Source organism: Cryptotermes secundus, unplaced genomic scaffold, assembly GCF_002891405.2.
Source record: "Cryptotermes secundus unplaced genomic scaffold, Csec_1.0 scaffold314, whole genome shotgun sequence".
Lineage (NCBI taxonomy): Eukaryota > Metazoa > Arthropoda > Insecta > Blattodea > Kalotermitidae > Cryptotermes > Cryptotermes secundus.
Window position 1 is genome coordinate 1,163,029 of NW_019718273.1, and position 19,188 is coordinate 1,182,216.

Below are 19,188 nucleotides of genomic sequence, written 5' to 3' on the forward strand. Positions count from 1 at the left end.
ATTTTGGAATATATTTTCGATTTTAAGCTCTGTCGATTCAACCGAACTCTTCAAAGCCCAGTGGTCACTAAAAGTATGGATTGCTTTCACCTGCTTTGCTTGCCGAAACATTGAATTCCTTTCGAAGATTATATTTATTTCTTATAAGAGTATCAAAATAAACATGAGCCGGCATAGCGTAGTCGGTATAGCGACTGGATACGGGCTGGACGACCGAGGGGTCAGAGATCGAGTCCCGGTGGGGGCAAGAATTTTCAATTCTCCATGTCGTCCAGACCTGCTCTGGGGCACACCCGAACTCCTATCCAAAGAATACCGTGGACTGTCTCGCTATGGGTAAAGCGGCAGGGGCGTGAAGCTCACCACTTACCCCACCTAGTGTCGAGGTCAATAAATTTTGGATCTATGCATCCATATCCCCATACGTCTTCATGGTGTAGAGCTTAATTAGTGAAGCACAGGGACAGCTTTAACTTTTACATTTTTCTCACATTAAACAATTATTTCACAATAACATTACTTCCATGGTCTTTCAACGGAGAAGCGGTATTACTCTGTGAAGCAGGAAGTTAAATTCTAGATATTAAATACGTGAAATTTTGGATTTAAAATGTTAAGAAATAGATTTGAAAAGAGTTTCAGTATTATGACAAATTTACTAATTATCCATTGATAAGCTGCTAGTGTTTCGAGTAGCCAGGCATCACTTTACATGGAACTGGACAGTTCGTTACCGTGACAACAATATCCCGTCTGGTGGCTTCATCATGAGCCAGATGAATTCAGTTAACCTCCTTGTTAGTCACCCTGTTTCTTAAAAGTCTATTTTTCTGTGAGGCATATCCTCCTATGCAAGCCTTTGTCTGACTGGGAGTAACATCTCTTCTTGTTTCCTTACTGATAATTGTATGCATTTCTGATACAATATTCCAATTACAGTCCATTTAAAAGGCTTACATAATTAGTTTTATAATTTTTTTTAAATATAAAAGTTAAGAATATAAAACTGCAAATAACACTTTTCAGAAATATGTGGAAAATTCTGATTACTCCTTTCTATATTCTCTGGGCCATAAAACTCTTAAGGACACGTAATCGAAAACAACAATATCCTTGGAAAACTGGTGGACTAACTGCTGAGTAGGCCTACGTTTGTTTGTCCCCTGAACACAAAGTTACCGACACCTCAATGTCTCCCACATCGTGGCCACTTGTCAGTATTAGATACAGTGAAGATCGAACTTGAATACGTCTGTGTGTCACTTCAGTCCATTTCATTGCTTCTCCTATCTATATCTCCACCCCCACCATCAGCACCAACATTACTTAACTCTCTGTCGCAGTCGTGCATTCTCTTTTTCCTCCCTTTCTGTCTGCCCTCTACACTCCACTCAGTATTGATCCTCTGCGGTCATCGGACGAGCTAATTAAATAGCAATTGCCAGGGTTCTCTAATTTCTTTGCACGTAGCGACAGGGAGCGAAGCATACTCCTGTTGGCCTCTAGAGCAAGTAGAAACAGCTTCCACGTCATCTTGGCTGGCTGAAGCGCTTCTCGCATATGCGCGAGGAAGTAAACATAAAGACCAAATGGATGGCTGGAAGTCCTGCGGCTTGATACAAAGGCATACGCTGAGGAAGTGTCCTTGGGTGAGAAATTACTTGAGCCCCAGTGCTTTTGTGGGCTTAATGGAGAAGAGAACATTTCTAAGAATTGAATCCAAAGTTTCCATTTGAAATTTTTAATCATAAAGGTGTGTTTAACTCAGTCTAATGGTCCGAAACCTTACTGAATTCCTTATTTCATGTTAGTACCACGTGGTTCTAAATTACTGTCGTGGTTTCCGTGGCCGCTTGATTTCTTCCTGTTAGGACACATTAAGGACATTGTTTATAAGAACCCTTGTGATAACACTCGATGAACTGAAGGACAGAAATTTTACTGCTATCAAAACAGTTACACCGCAAATGCCGGAGAATACTTGGAGGGAAATACCGCTCGGACATCTTACTCGCCATGAAAGGCGCTCATGTTGAAGTTGTTTAGCATTCTTCAGGGATAATTCTAGAGATAATAACACTTTTGGATTTACACTTTTAATATTTCGTCAGCAATTTCATTTCATTATTTCCAGTTTGAAAATTATAGGCCACAAAAACCTCAGCAGTAATTTAGAATCACCCTGTATTATTGTTTGCTTAGTTATCGTTATGTTATTTAAATTAAGTGCTCTCATCTTGAGACGAAATTTCGACAAAATTAATTTCTATAAATTCTTTGTACCAGAAGAAGGATTTCCCTCACGTTGAATATTTTATGCCCAAGGTGTTAATGAAAATATATAAAGTCGCTTCTCATTAATCCGTGACATCTGTCTGTTGACGTATCCACCCTTCTTTACCTGTAATGTAGTTCAGGGTACGTGTAGTACATTCGTGAAATGTCATATAACAAATTCTCAATACAATGTATTGGCAAATTTGAATTTTGGTTCATTTTTGGGAATGTACGTTGTCATTTCTACGAACATTAATTTTCAAATGATATTTTAGACAATATGCCGGTCACAGTGACAGCATGGTCTAAGGCATGACCTTTCTTCGATCGCTCGAGCCCTGGGATCGTGGGTTCGATTTCCACTCAATACATGGATGTATGTGTGCGTTTATTCTATGCTTGTGTTGTTCTGTGTGTAGGTAGCGGATTTGCGACGGACTGATTCCCCATCCAAGGAGTCCTGTCTATTGTGAATTGGATTAAGAAACTGAAAAAGCAGCCCCAAGGTCCAACAAAAGGACTGTAGAAACATATATATATATTAGACATTATGTTTTGATGAAATCTTATACAATGATCCTTTACTAAATTGAATTAAAATCAGTTTCATTTTATTTGGATTGGATCTTAGACCTGCATGGAATCTTCAGCTCCAACTGAAATGCGAAGAACCCTTATATAGCAGAAACTACACCTTCCTCGATCTATTTAGCCAGTCAAGATACTTAAACATAGTATTACCAACACGACTTGAAATTAATAAATTAAAGATTACTATCTCATTGGATGTGACGCCTTGTAGTCTGGTAGAAGTCTAAGTACAAAGATTTCGGAGGTATTTTCTCCCTCCATGTTCTGGAGTCGGGCAAGCAGTTTTCAAGAAGCAAACCGAGTGCTATTTCTTATGTCTTTTGCCTGTTATTCTACACCATTGATGAGGCAGAATATTCCTCCGAAACGTCTGTAAACTGCTAACACGAAACATAGGGACACATGGTAGAACATTATGCTCTTCATCTATTTACATTTTAAAATAATTTTATTTTGTAAAATATGAGGTTTGGAAGCGCACAAAATTCTCTTAACTACGGTTTATTCAAACCGTTATACGAAACTCGTGGTGTGTTCTGGAATGATTATTATTGTTATGGATATGATCGGATCAATCTACGTCATTACTAATCACAGCCATTGTATGTGTAGTCATGAGCGAGCCACTTCGCTGAGCTCAAGAGTCGAATGGGGTTGGTACCGCCTAAAACCGCCAAGCGGATTTTGTTGCTTGCGGCTGCTCGTAATGGGCTGTTAAAGTAAAGCCCAGTTATCGTCTGCTTAATGTCCGACATGAGGTCCCCAAATTAACTCGTCAAGCAGCCGAGCAAATAATGCGGTATACGAAAATATGACGGTATATTTTTCGACTATCTTGAAAACTATTCTTTAGCAAGACAGTCGAAAAATATAGTGTCATATTATCTAAACTTTAGATAATAGTTATTGTATTTTTTTGTTAACACAACACTACTTCCAGCAAGTGGAACTTGTTGTCTACGACGGCAAATTTCTGTACATTTGTGCCATTTTAAGCTCCAGTTGTTAGTTACAATTATTCTGTCATGAAAGTTAAGGTAAAGTTGAAGCTGTGCTTAATTAATAAAGCTCCACGCCATCAAGACGTATTGCGAAATGTAGGATAGCTCCCCCATTTATAACCTCGGCATTTGACGGAGGTGATTTGTCAGCTTCAAGTCCGTGCCGCTTTAACCCCGGGAAAGAGCCTACGGCATCCATTGGATAGCAGTTGGGTGCGTACTAACAAGTCTGTCGGTGGGTGAGAGAGTTAGTTAGAGAACCACAGTAGTTCAGTTGTGAATTGTTTCTGTTAGAAGCTGGTAACTGAGGCACGGGGATAATTCAGGAAACCGAAAAGAAGGGGAACGTTCAAAGTTTGAAGCCGCCACCATGCAACGGCTAGTGAAGAATGTAACATACTGAGGAGACCTAGTGTGCCCTATAGTAATTTGTGAAGTACGTAGAACAGTGAGAACATAATCTTTATTTCTGGTTAAGAGCTGTAAGAATTCAATAAATCCAATTACCTATCCGAAACCTGTCTAAAGTCACGTCGTTATATAAAATCGTGACAATATTAGCAAAAAACACTCAGAACATAACATCGGAACAATTTTATCAACAGAAAATTATTGCAATTATAGAATTAGGTTAGGTATTTCACTTCCGGTTTCTCAACCGACAGTAAACAGAAAATTGAATCAATTCTGCTTCCTTCCGCGTCTAACGTCATCTACGATCACGTACTTCCCCCCCCCTCCCCTTTCAAACCCACAAAGATGTGTGTTCCTGTCACTGAAGATGTCAATACAATCTAGACAGAGGAAGTTTCCCTTTTCGCCTTTAACAAACTACACTGATAACATTGCAGTCCCAATGTTTGAAGCTTCTGTCACTCGGAGTATAAGCGGCAAGAAGAACTGCTAGCCAGCGGATCTAGTGACCAACTGAAAACATTTTGACTCATGATTTACATATACTATCTGACTGTAGCAGAAGTCTGGAATAAATGTAATTTTAAAGAATGTAAAATTGATGTTGTCACGGTTTTTCATACTGTCTACAAGTTCGAGTAAAATAACACCATAATTTGCAATGCTAATCTGTTTAGAGGGAACGAAAAATAGATAAGATTAGAAGTTATCACGGCATGTAATTTTTCTTTATAAATTCGCTTAGTGGTGGGGGTGGGGTGGAGTCCAGCTAGGTTAACTAGGCACAGCGGCCACTGATTGGCCTATTGTACCTGCCCCTGGTGATTATGATGATGGAGATATTGATGAAATGAAGATTGGCAAGGGAAACCGAAGTACTTGGAGAAAACCCGCCCCAGCGCCACTTTGTCCACCATAAATCCCACTTGACAAGACCTGGGATCGAACCCGGACCGCCGTGTTGGGAAGCCAGCACTTAACCGCTTGAGCTATGGCGCGGTCTTTGACGCTCTGTAAAATGCTAGATTTTACTGACGTTTCGAAGGTAAGTTCTGCCTTCATCTTCAGGTACGAAGGCTAATCCAAACCAGCAAGCAGATTGTTTTACTCGTCTTACACTTTCAAACAATGTGACAGCCTAGAAAATGTTATTTTTAAAAAAGTAGGCAAATCCGTCCAATTTCTTTATATATTTTATTCCCTGGTACAACAACCAAAATTCGCCACTAAATTAAGTATATATATGCCACATGTAGTTTCAAAATATGCCCACAGATGGCTCCGTTGCATGAAGTTTGTCACGAAATTAGGTAGATTTATCTTATACACAAAAATGTTACAAAATGTTTTCAATAAAAATTATGCACGTTATGATAATGAGACGTGTAAATCAAACCGTATGTTTTCATTATTTCTGTATAATGAGCCATTTAAGAACAGTTCGATTCGAGCTTAATGTATAGCAGGTATTTTTTTCCTTTGGCGCTACAGCCCCAATGTAGGCCTTGGCCTACCTCCATGAAATTCTCTGTTTCCCTTCGGTTTACTAGATCTTAGACATACGGTAGGACTCCTTGGGCGAGTGATCAGCTCGTCCCAAGGCCCCTACTTGTACAAAGAAAAAAAACGCGTGCGCGCACACACACATACACAAACACTGAACATCCATGCCCTGAGTGGGATTCGAACCCACGGTCCCGGCTTCCGAGCGAGCGAAGACAGTGCATTCCTTAGACCGCTCGGCTGAAGTGACTGGCGAGCAGCAGTTTACTGGACAAGAATTACACTCTGTAGACCACTTGTAGTGTAGAGTCTATAATATTGGGGATTACTGGGTTTTGGATTTCGTCCCACATTCAGTAGTCTAACAAACGCGATGTTTTCGGAAATTGGATCTCTTCTCGTCTTCAGGTGAGGAGGTGGGAGACACCTACTCTGTTGTGTCCGTTAGAGAGGCCTATCTTCATTCGGTGAGCGATAATGACGGACGATGGGCAATCCCAAAATCCCAGTAATCCAGACTGTAGTACATCATAGTCAGAACCATTTCGTTTTCTTCTTTCTCTATACAAACAAAACAAACTCCGTAGCCTGTTGTCCGAAAGCGAACTATACCGACCGAGCGACCGTCGCTTGTCGGCGAAGTTAGTGCAAAATTTTGCGGATAGAAGGTGTCGCGTGGTCAGCACAATGGATCCTCACGGCCGTTAATCTCGATTTTCTAGAGCGGAGCCTTTACCTTTCCGTTCAAGTAGCTCTTCAGTTATCCTCACGAGGCTGAGCGGATCCCGTTCCAGACCCACTACTTCTCAGAAAATCTGGTAGCGCCGGGAATCGAACCTGGAACCTTTATCTGTAGCCAGGATCTCTGACACTACACCACAGAGACGGTCATTCTAAATAACACTATGCTTCGGAAATTGGATCTGTTCCCCTCTTCAGGTGAGGGGGTGGGAGACACCTACTCTGCTGGGTCGGTTAGAGGCTCGTAACTTAATTCGCTGGGCGATAATGACGGACGATGGACAATCCCAAAAACCCTGTAATCCAGAATGTTGTACATCATCGTCAGAACCATTTCGTTTTTTACTTTCTCTATACCATGTAATATCGATTTCCAAAGATAACTGTGTCATAGGAAGTGACGTTGTGTACTGTGATTACAAATTTAACGATGTTTCGGAGAAAAAAAACTGCATCCGGTTTTTTACATCAAAAAGAGAAGCCGAGACGCGCATGACATGAGCAGAGAGAACAGTCTTATTTGCTCACTCTTTTTTTACTTTTTGAAACCGAATGTGAGATACCATGTTCCTCCGAAACGTCTGCAAATTTCTACCAGTTTGGACGAGTCACATCCGAGAAAATATTACTTCTTTAAAACGCTGTAGTAACAACCTCAAATTTAACATAAATCGATTCAATGTGAAAGCTAAAGTTAGAAGTGATCTACAAAAAATATCTGTCTTCGGAAATAACTACTCTTGTCCACAGAATTATCCCTTTACTTTCATTTCTTCTCTATACACCAAAGCTTATATTAACAAAACACCTCCTCTCACCGAACTATTGATTTTTCTTAGCACTGTTGAACGTGTAACGCTTTTTCAAGTATAATTAGAATGCTCAAGTCAAGGAGGATGAGATGGGCAAGGCATGTAGTACGAATGGGAAGAGGAGAAATCCATGAAGAATATTGTTGGGAAAGCCGGAAGGAAGGAGACCACTGGGAAGACCAAGGCGTAGGTGGGTGGACAATATTAAAATGTATTTCAGAGAGATAGAATGGGATGGTATAAATTGAATTGATTTGGTTCAGGATAGGGACCGCTGGAGTGCTCTTGTGAACAAGGTAATGAACCTTCGGGTTCCATAAAATGCTGGGAAATTCTTGAGTAGCTGCACAATTGGCATCTTATCAAGAAGGGCTCAGCTCCATGAGTGGGTGACTGTTGAATTTGTGTGTCAGAATGGATGAGCTACGAACCCGGGTTTGATTCTCAGCAGGGCAAGATTTTCTCTTCTCCACAGTATCCAGACCGGCTCTGCGGCCCAAGCAGTCGCCTATCCAATAGGTATAAGGAACAAAGAGGCCGGGACGTGATGCTGACCACTCACCTCTACCAATTCCGAAGTCAAGAATGGTGCAGCTGTACCTCTACTCCCCCATGTCTTAATGACATAGCGCTTAATTAATAAAGCATAGGAACAATTTTATTTTTACTTTTATTCGTGACAACAATTTGTACAGTCTTTGATAGAATCTTCCAAGTTGCAACACCGGACAAGGGGCACTGTACGTCTGGAAGTTCTGGATAATCCTGTAGGAGGAAGAGTTAAATGTGTTGTTGTGTTCGTGTGTCTGCAGTGGCTTTAGGTCCCCTTTTTATCCTCGTTGAGGTCAGTGTGATCTTTCAGTGATCGTCTCTAGAGGGAGCTCTGAGGCTGGGGTCAGAAACTCGGCAGCTCAGAGAAAGAGGGTTAGATTGTGCGCTATTCTTCCAAGGAAAGTGTGTGATTGTGTGTGTGCTGTTACCAAAGGAGAGCAGAAATCGGCCATTTGATTCAATTCCCAAGGGTAAGTTGGCACGACTGACCAACATCATCGTCATAGGGAAGGGAAAACTTGGTTTATCCGCTTGGGAGCGTGAGCTGTGCAGATCCCTAGGGACGTGAGTCCTCCTTTGCCTTTCCTCTTCCAGAAACGAGGAGCAGGAAAATAGGGAAACTGCAACAAGGGCACTTCTGTGCGACCCATTGAAGAGGTATAACTCAATACTGAAGCTGACGTCATTATCGTGTGATGAATTGTAATTAAATAAATCGAACGTTCTTTGATCAAACTCGAAATTACGATACAATTGATATTTGCGTTTCTCCAAATCCACGCATTTCCAAAGTTTGATCTATCTGAGACATCCTGCGGTTGTTCGTGCCACGCGTGGCATAGCGTGGCACAGCGTGCCAAGAAACAACCACAGGATGACATCAAAGAACCTTCTTCTCAAGAATGACAGGCGGCACACGTTCGGCGCCCGTCAAGAGCAGTAATAAGAAATATGATACGAACCAATTTGGTTTATAAATTCTAAATTAACTAACAAAAGAAATAATATACCAAGAGAGCCGCTGTAGTTTTAAAACTTTGGATTTTGTATCAATTTGTATATTATCGACACTGTACGTATATGTTAACGCTCAGAACATCTGTTATAATAGCAGCTTCGAACTACATTGATGTCCCTCTGATGATGGTCTCTAAGGACAGAAGCATGTAAAGGCATGAAGAATTGAAATAAGAGAAATCTTTACCAGTCACACTGGACGGAACTATTTTATCTTTTCATAACACTTTATAATGTTATCTTCTTTCCTAGCTCTAAACATATTAGATGTTCCGCTTCTTTAAAATTATTCGGACCAGAATGTTGTATTTATTAACTGTGCCATTGAATCTGCACGACTTTCCCCACGCGGTATGACTTATATCAGATCATTATGATGGACTGTCACCACTACATTCACTAAAATTGTCCACAGGACTAACTGCGCTTTTCCCTTGATTGGTGATTACCAGGGTGTGAAACTCAACTATCCTCCATCTTTCAGTATTGAATGCCTTACACAGACTCCCCCATGTGTCGTCACAACAGGGTGAATGCTCACAGAATGTGATATACCTAAACATTTGCCGACATAACACTCAGCGTGTTTGCTTCCCTGCGCAACGAATTCACATCACAATATGTCACGTGGGCTGCTGCTGAATGAGCAGGCGCTGGTCGTACTGGTAGGGGGAAGTACCGTCATGGAGCAGGCTACAAAGAGCGCAGAGAAGACGTGCCAAATGAGAGTTTTATGTCAGATTTGAAGCTTTCTTGTCGAATGATCAGCCATGTCAATATTGAGTTAAAGATCAACTTTTCAAAGAACTTATCCGTCTTCGTCATCAGGACAAATGAGGTGAATGATCAGACTTCGCTGATATATGTAAATATATACTCCTATATATTTTGGCATGTAGACCCATTGTTAGGCAACGATCGCGGAATAAACTACTATATAAGAACCGTTGCCAGATAACGACTGAGTAGCGATCACGTGGGTAACCCAACAGACACGAATGCAACCATTTCACTGTAAAGGAGGGAAGGCGTTTACTGTGGGGTCCGTGTCGAGTTGTTATAAGCAGGACAAATCCTTCCATCTATATTCTTTAGCCGTGTCTATCGTTGCGTATATATATCTCTTATCTGTTGTTACAAAAATACAGAATTATACTTAGGAAAGAGAAACCGATGTAAAACAGACAGCTGAAAGTGGCTGGAAATTTCTTTCAGCTTCCCTCCACATTCACTTTGAATCATCATTTGTGGGGAAGGTGTTTGGAATCGATTTTCAGCCTACTTTCGTTAATTTAAAAACATTTAAAGAAACTCATGAAATAACCTTGCTGTATGTGTATCCGTTTGTGTTCGTTCATCTGTCTGTTCACCCCTCCCTTATTTTTGGCTTATAAATCTTTTGAGATCACTTTGCTCTGTGTCTGTGTATAACTCTTATTTTTTGTTATAAGGCTTATGATATCACCTTGCTGTCTGTGTGTGTGTCCCCACCTTTTTTTCATTTTTATGCGGTTCATGTCGAATTAAATGACATAGGCGATTAGTTCTACCCAGATCTTCTTGTTTAAAAGAACAGAAGAAAGTTTCAGAGCTCCGCCATACGACTGAAATATAAATCAAACAGAGACGCACTTAGAGAGAAGAAAGTTTTGTGAATTCTTGTCGTATTTACTTGATGCTTGTTACTTCTCTATTTAATCGGAATTTCGGCTCAAGTAGGTGGAGAAGAGTCAAAACGGGTGAGCTGCTTGCCCAGTTCTCTTAAACATCTTCTCACGTTTCCAATCTTGTTTACCTGAGAACACCACCACGCAGCATCTGCTTTCCCTTCCCCTCTTGTCCTCTTTCCCTTCTGCTCTTCATCAACAAATCCAACTACCTACCCTATTGTATTTCTAATTCTGGTCGAGACCTCAGCATAAAAATAGCACCCAACATATCCATTTTATGCTACAACCTAACCGAAACATTTCAGGTCTCTGGTGAAAGTGCCATTTTCTGTGTACTTGACCCTTTTATAACAAAAGGGTGATCTATATGATGGTTAACCAAATGTATATTTAATAATTCTCCATCACCTTATCCGTTATAGCGACGGTCTGAAAGGCCGGGGTTCGATTCTCGGGACGAGAAACAATTTTCATTTCCTCTAGACTGGCTGTGAGGCCTAGCCAGCCTACTGTCCATTGGATACCAGCGGCTGGTCCTCCTGGGGGAAGCGGTAGGGGCTTGATGCTGACCACTTATCTTCATCTAGTGGCAAGAACAAATATGGCGGAAATATATTTCCACTACCCCACATGTCTTCGTGGCGTACTGTTTAATTAATTGAGCATAGGGAAGACTTTACCCTAATTTTAACCATCATTTGAAGCCTATACCTGCTGAAGTTAAATACATAGGTGCAATAATAAAAACAAATTAGTGTGGTGAAATGATTAGCATCCTTACGCAACTTCCTGTGGGCTTTTTAAAGGAAAAATTTGGTTTCTCCTACTTTACGCTCCGAAGTCCCCACTTGGCCGAACCTCGTGCACGGTAGCTCTACTACTGCAAAACCAGAGCGGATTTCTCGTTTAGCCTCCCTCCTATATAAGAGAGCTGCAATTTAGAGTTATTATATCGCATATTTACAAATTGAGAGGACACGAGGTTTCGATTCCCGATGAGGCCATTAAAATTTCGATTGATCTAAATCCTTCCAGCCGCACTATGTCTCTTGGGTTGACTCAACCTCTAATAGAAATGAGTACCAGAAATCTTCATGGGGAGGTAAAAGGCGGTCGGCGCGTAAGGCTGACAACCTTACCGCCATCTGTGACCTATCGTCTAGAAGATGTGGGAGCTTCGACGTCTCACAAACCTATAGGCCTCCATGGCCACTTACAGGGATAGTTCTATCGTTTTTTACTCTAAAATTAATGGCGAATCTTAAAAAAACTGCGAAGATGAAATATTAGCTTAATTCCACATAATATGATCGTTATAAAGCACCCGTTTTCCAGAAAGCTCTGTAACCACACGAAGTTGTTTCTTTGTAAAAGATAAACATTAGCTCTTTCAAGTCATTTAACAGACATGTCTGCTATTTCAGCTATAGACTGGATAAGAAACTTCTAGGTTCATTGTAATTTTCGTCACTGTATCAGGTTATTATGGATATGCCGCTGCAATTGCTGATCAAATATGCCACTGTATTTGGCTTTTCTAGAGCAGTATTTGATTGTTCTGGATATGCCACTCTATTTGCTGTTCTGGACATGCCACTGTATTTGCTGTTCTGGATATGCCACTGTGTTTGCTGTTGTATTTGCTGTTCTGGATATGCCACTGTGTTTGATGTTATGGATATGCCACTACATTTGCTGGATATGCCACTCTATTTGCTGTTTTGGATATGCCACTGTTTTTGCTGTTATGGATATGCCACTATATTTGCTGGATATGACCCTCTATTTGCTGTTCTCGATAAGCCACTCTATTTGCTGTTTTGGATATGCCACTGTGTTTACCATTCTATATGTGTTTGGCTATTCTAGATATAACACTGCCTTTTGTTGTTCTAGATAAGCCAATATATTGGCTCTTTCATTAGCTTGCTCATGAGTATGATGTCACGTCTTTCACGGATGCATGGGAACTGGTTCTTTGGTGCTTGAAGAAGGTTGACAAATAAATTTAAGAAGTAGAAACATTGTGTTTCTGGACATTATCAGTCGTCCTGTCTTGATCTAAAAACACTATCCTGTTTACTTTTCAAAACACAACGTTTCGGATACCGGAATCTGTCTCCGTCTTCATGTAAAACCTACGCAATTGGGCTCAATTAATAAAGCTACTCCCTATCTCCGGAAAAGTGCATCAGCACCAAGCCCAGCATTGTGGAAAGCTTTCTGAGTATGAGGTACGAGTACATGCACAAAATTTGGATGCAATTCTTCGGCCATTAAAGACATTACAGAAAGATTTGTTAGTCCATATTAATTCCAGCTCCGCCCTTTACATGTACAGTATATAACTGCTTGCAGCCAAGTTGCCCTGCAGGCTGGGCTTTAGCAAGGAAAAAGTTTCTATACCAGGTTGTCCAGTATTTCGTGCGTGTCGCCTTGAGTTCACAAGCCTGCCGTTTTACACAGTTCCCATTTAAACATGAGTCTATCTAGTTCAGCAGTAAATACATGAACATGTGTCTGTTTTTTAACTTATCGTTGCCTATGTACAGTTGTTGTTTACTGTATATGGTTCGATAGAATAGTTTTTACTTCCATATTTGAAGTCAGCAAATTAAGATTAGGTATACTCCTGCAGTGTTGCTACATGATTAAACTCGTGTCTGTGAGGACGGCTGTGACGTTTCTTGGCCCTTCCAGGTAGAATATTATTTTTGTAACTGTTGAGTTTTATTCTTTCAAGTTCTGATAATATTTAGTTTGTGATAATTCTCTACAGAGTTTTATTTTCTCTGTAAACCTGACGTTGTCAGTCTTTTCCTCTGGACCAGTTCAGAGGTAAAAGCCTCTGAATTTGAGGTTCTTATACTAAGAAGAAATTGTCCTTGTCTGTTGAGGTATGAAGTGTGTACTTTAATGTACTTTACACTTATATCTAACAAAGGGCCGCCCCATAGCTTAAGCGGTTAGTCGCGGCCCGGGTTCGATCCCGGGTCTGGCCAAGTGGGATTTGTGGTGGACAAAGTGGCGCTGGACCGAAGTGAACGGAGAAGTTCATGGAGGTAGGCCTAGGCCCACTGGGGCTGTGGTACCAAGGAAAAAAGAAGTGGCGCTGCGGCAGGTTTTCTCCGAGTACTTCGGTTTCCCCTGCCAATATTCATTCCACCAGTTGCTCCACAATCACCCTCACCTATCACTAGGGCTGATACAATAGGCCAGAAGTGGTCGCAGTACAAGGAACTTGGTCCTACCCCACTAACAATAAAAAATATATATCTAACAATATCAGTCCATGCTCATATGACTGTCCAGCGTTGGGGCTCAATTTCATAACGACCCAGTTCGCGGGTTTGCGTGGAAGTAGCCAATTACCCCGAATTCTGGGGCAGATCGTAGGGAATCGGAGAAGAAAAGGGCTAAGCTGAGCAAACAATGCCCCTTTCCGCGGCGTAAGTCTGTACGGGATGTTGAACACAAGCTTCCGTACGGGTCATCAGGAGGATAGAAATGTTCGTAGTCTTTCGCGCTGTTTCTCGAACTGGTAACGCAAACATGCGCTGTCGAATAGGCATCAGAATTCAGTACAAAATGATCATATAAAGACAGCCAATAGATCCATTGAAAATGTGGCAAACTTAAAATATTTGGCATCGACACGAACAAATCAAAATCTATGTAAGTTTTGAGGTTTTCAAGGTGATGACTATGAAGAAAGTAGTCTTCTGGGATCTGACGCCGTGTATTCTTGTTTCAACCGACGTTTCGGAGGAACATCGCCTCCATCTTCAGGGTAGTTGAGTTGCGTGCGAATAGAGATAGCTGTAGCAGCTCAACTACCCTGAAGATGGAGGCTATATGTTCCTTCGAAACGTCGGTTAAAACGAAGAATACACGGCGTCAGATCCCAGAAGACTACTTTCTTCAAATCAAAATCTGTTTATAAGGACATTATTAGTGTGTTAAATTTTTAATGCTTTCTGCAATTCAGTTTAGAATCCTTTTGTTTTCTTGCCTGCTGTCTAAAAATATAAAGACTAGGAGGAGCCGGGGTGGGGCAGTCGATATAGCGACTTGCTACGGGCTGGACGACCGAGGAGTCAGAGTTCGAGTCCGGAAAGGTCAAGAATTTTCTCTTCTCCACTTCGTCCAGACCGGCTGTAGTGTCCATCTAACCGCCTATACGATATAATGGGTACCGGGGGCCCTTTCTCCGGGGGAAAAGCGGCCGGGGCGTGACGCTGATCACTCAACTCTAACTAGTATTGAGTTCAAGAAAGTGTGGATGTCTACATCCACTCCCCCATACACCTTCATGATGTAGTGTTTAATTAGTTAAGCACAGGGAAAACTTTGCCTTACATACAATGCAGTCTTGCATGCTCGATAGCGGGATGCTGAGAGAATGCTTGGACGTATGCGGGTTGAGGAGTAACAGGGGACTCGATAAAATTGCGCAATAAATTTCATAACACGTACTTCTCGCTAAGTTAATGAGGATGAGATGGGCATAGCACGAAGCAGGAATGGGAGAGAATGAGAGGGCATGCAAGGTTCTTACACGAAAACCTGATGGAAGTAGACCAAGGAGACATATACATAGATAATAAGACAATATTAAAATGGATACTAGAGAAGTAGGATGGGGGGCATGAATTAGAATCCAGCTGATCTCGACATGGCCCAGCAGCTGGATGTTGTGAACACAGTACCCAGCGGTTCCGTGAATGCTGGAATTCGTTGAGTGAGTGAGCAACTATTAGCTACTCAAGAAGGAACCAGCTCCACAGAGACAAATAACGCATAGGCCGCGCCATAACTCAAGCGATTGGTCGTCGGCTTTCCACCGCATAAGCTAGGGTTCGATTCCAGGTCACTATATGTGGGATTTCTGGTGGACAAAGTGGCTCTGAGGCAGGTTTCCTCCAAGTACTTCTGTTTCCCCTGCCAATTCTCATTCCATCAAGTGCTCCATACCCATCTATCATCCGAGACTGGTACGATAGTTCAATTAACCAGCGGCGTACCAAATGAACACAGTTTCGCCCCACCCCGAGGAATTAAGAAGTACCAGATAATGCAGACGCCGGTCACGGTAGCCGAGCGGTCTAAGGCATGTACTCTCTTCGCTCGCTTGGAAACCGGGATCGTGGGTTCGAATCCCACTCAGGGCATGGATGTTTAGTTTGATTATGTGAATTTTTCTGTGTTTGTGTACAGGTAGAGGCCTTGCGACGAGCTGATAACCCGCCCAAGGAGTCCTACCCAATGTGTAAGATCTAGAAAAACCTAAGTGAACGGAGAAGTTCATGGAGGTAGGCCTAGGCCCACTGGGGCTGTAGTGCCAAGGAAAATAAAAAGATAAGGCAGACAGTTTAGTCGTGACAAAAGATTCGACAGATGGTAGTGGACGTCAGTCAAAGAAAACATTTCGTGAGGGAAACTAGTAACTCTGAGATAAAGTAGTGTTATTTTAACCTGTTCGTCCTTCGCATCTGACATTAATCGTGAGCGCTTATTAATAATGAATCATAATAGGAAGCAGATATATTCGCATGTTAAAATGTCTTTCAGCTTTCAGGTTGATAACAAATTAAAATAATCGTTCCCAATAAATATAAATAAATATATTTCTGGAGGGATCTTCAAGTCCCCGCTGAGTTTGATTGGATGTCATATACATTAATAAGCTCATTTAATTTCAAGAAATATAGGAAAGAACAGAGCTTAATTATTGCACCATAAATTTATACTTTCAACAGGAAAAATTTACAAATTTTAGGTGACATTTCTAGCAGAAGCATAAATCTTATTCTTTGGGATTATCTGCTTAAATTTTAAAATATGCAGAGTTATCCGTAATTTTACCCCAAGGTTGCAGTCAGCTGGGTTCTGATGCCGTGTAGTTTTGTAGATGGATGTGAAAATTTAGGAGCAACCTATTGTTTACGTCGTCAGGGAGAAATTCATTGCCATCAGGCCAACAGTTTTCCTCTCGTAACGTTTTCTGCTTCACACAATTAAGGTGACTTTGTCCTTGTAATTAATTCATTAATTAAGTACGACATTATGAAGACGTATGCGGAAGTCGACGTTTATCTCAACCGTTCATCATCTCTACACTAGAAGCAGGTGAATGGTCAGCTTCACGCCTCCGCCGCTTTAAACCCAGGAAATGAGCCGCCAGTACTCATTGGATAGGATGCTGCTTGGGGCGCAGAGCGGGTCTGCATGCTGTTGAGAAAAGATTCTTGCCCCTGCAGGGAGTCGAACCCTCGCCTTCCAGCCAGTAACACATCGCTATACCGAATATTTAGTGTAAATTATTATGAGAATTTGAGGTATTTTTCTCCCTAAAGCTGTTAATTTTTCTAGTTAACATAGATACGAACTGAAATTCATATTCAACATTCCACTACGTTGGACCGAAGGTTTCCAAATGGACGGTCGTGTTATTGCATCTGAGCATGACGCTCGAGTTGAAGACGATTTTTTTCGAATTTGATGGTCTGCCAGCCGCTCCGCAGAGCCTTGTGTTGTGTACACACACCGCGCGCATATCACAATCCTATGACTGCATAACTCGAAGATGAATTCTTGAGAAGAGTAAATAAAGAGACATGTTGTGCCAAATACCGTACAAGGGCCGCGAAGTCATGGGTAACAGGCAAAGGCAGTCAGAGCTTAATGGGCATAATGCAGACATTCGCTCTCACGGACGTGAGAACACTCTGGAATGTCGGATTTTGAGGCAGTTCTGATGCTTTCGATAAGTTACCTTAATTACTTCGCAGAAAATGATTTGTCGATTGCTTGCCATTTATCCTGTTACTCTCCGCCATGAAAGTTTAAAAACACTACCTAACTGATAGTTTGGGGTGGTATTGACTGGGTTAATCTGGCTCAGGATAGGGACCTACAGAGGGCTTTTGTGTACACAGTAACATTCGGGTTTCATAAGACGTTAAGAAATTATTGAGCAGTTGAACAACTGGTGGCTTCTCCAGACGAACTCAGAATCATTGTCTCAATGTTCCTGGCTGCACATCCAGAGGCCCCGGGTTCGATTCCCGGTCCTACAAGATTTTCTGAGAAGAAGTGTGTCTGCAACGGGGTCCGGAGGATAATTGAGGAGCTATTTCAAGGATGTAGCAGCTCCTCTCTAGAAAACTGAGATTAACGTCCGTGGAGATCCGTTGAGCTAACCACGTGATACCCTCCATCCGCTAAAGTTGGTACTAACTTCGCTGACAAGCGGCGGTCGCTCGGTCGGTATAGTTTGTTTGAGGACTACAGACCAGTTTCATCTTGGTCTCATTACAACTCATGTTTAAAAGTGAAGGTGAAGTTGTCCCTGTGCTTAATTAAGCACCAAGCCATAAAGATGGCACTAGATGGAATTGTGTGGTCAGCTTCACGCTCCGGTCACCTTATCCCCCAAAGAAAATGCCCCTGTTACACGTTAGGTAGAAGGGTGGATGGCCGGTCATAGTGGCTGCGCGGTCTAAGGCATGAACTGTCTTCGCCCGCTCGGACGCTGGGATCGTGGTTTCGAATCCCACTCGGGATATGGATGTTTGGTGTGTGTATGTGTTTATTCTGTGTTTGTGTTGTCCTGTGTTTAGGCAGCGGACTTGCGAGAGCTGATCTCTCGTCCAAGGAATCCTATCGACTGTGAAATATCATTACGGAACTGAATAAGAGCGCAGGGCTCTGAATGGGCTGGAAGAGATTTTGGAAAGAAAAGGAGGCTGGATGCACCTCAGAGCTCGGTCAGTACCCTCTGGAGAGGAGAGATATCTCTTGTCCCAGCCTCGAATCAAAGCCCGGGCCGTGTAGCCCGTCCCTATACCGTCTGAGCTATTCCGACTCGTATATATGGCTATTTTTCATCATAAGTTGGAATATGTTTCTAATTATGGCGACAGAAGCAAATTTCTACACGTTAGTCTGATTGCCTTTACTGTTTGCATCCTGCTGTGTGTCAAGGTTTGGGCGCACTGAGACCAGGGGCAGATAAGGTAGGAACACAAAAATCACTGTGATGAATACAGAACACACGTCTTCCTCTAGAGTTGCGTGTTGGACCGTGATTACAGAGCTGTTGCCTGGCAACGCAATCCGTTACAATATTTTATATCTAATAAAAGCTGAGAGGCTTGTGTCTTCGTGAGGACAGTATCAATCAGAAGTAACTTCGTAGAAGTTAAGAGACACTTTATATATCACTCTTTTAGTATGTAATAAAAATGTGAAATCTTGAAAAAGCAACCCTATAAGCATGAAGCTGAGACAGCTTTCAGAAATGTGGAAGCTTTCAATTTACGACACTAGCGCTGTTGCTTGCAGTAAGAGTGTGTATTATAATAATAACATGCAAATTTATAAGGCGTTCCGTGTTTTAATTAATTAAGGAAACGCGGGCGAGTGAACAAAGTTAAGGAACATATTTTATGTTTTGCTCATGAGTTACACTAAAGTATTCCACAGAAAGAAAAAATAATTGCTAAAACATCGTTGCGAAAACTTTAATTGAAACTTTAAACTAGACGAAAATGCAATGTATATACTCTCTCTCTCTCGCTCTCTCTCTCTCTCTCTCTCTCTCTCTCT

At 41.7% G+C, this 19,188-nt stretch overlaps 1 protein-coding gene across 1 annotated transcript in view; it reads right to left on the reverse strand.

Annotated features, from left to right (window-relative positions):
* The window catches only part of LOC111874249 (zinc finger protein basonuclin-2), a gene marked incomplete at its 5' end in the record, with an annotated part of 469,906 nt that overhangs the window by 376,992 nt on the left and 73,726 nt on the right, over positions 1–19,188 (reverse strand).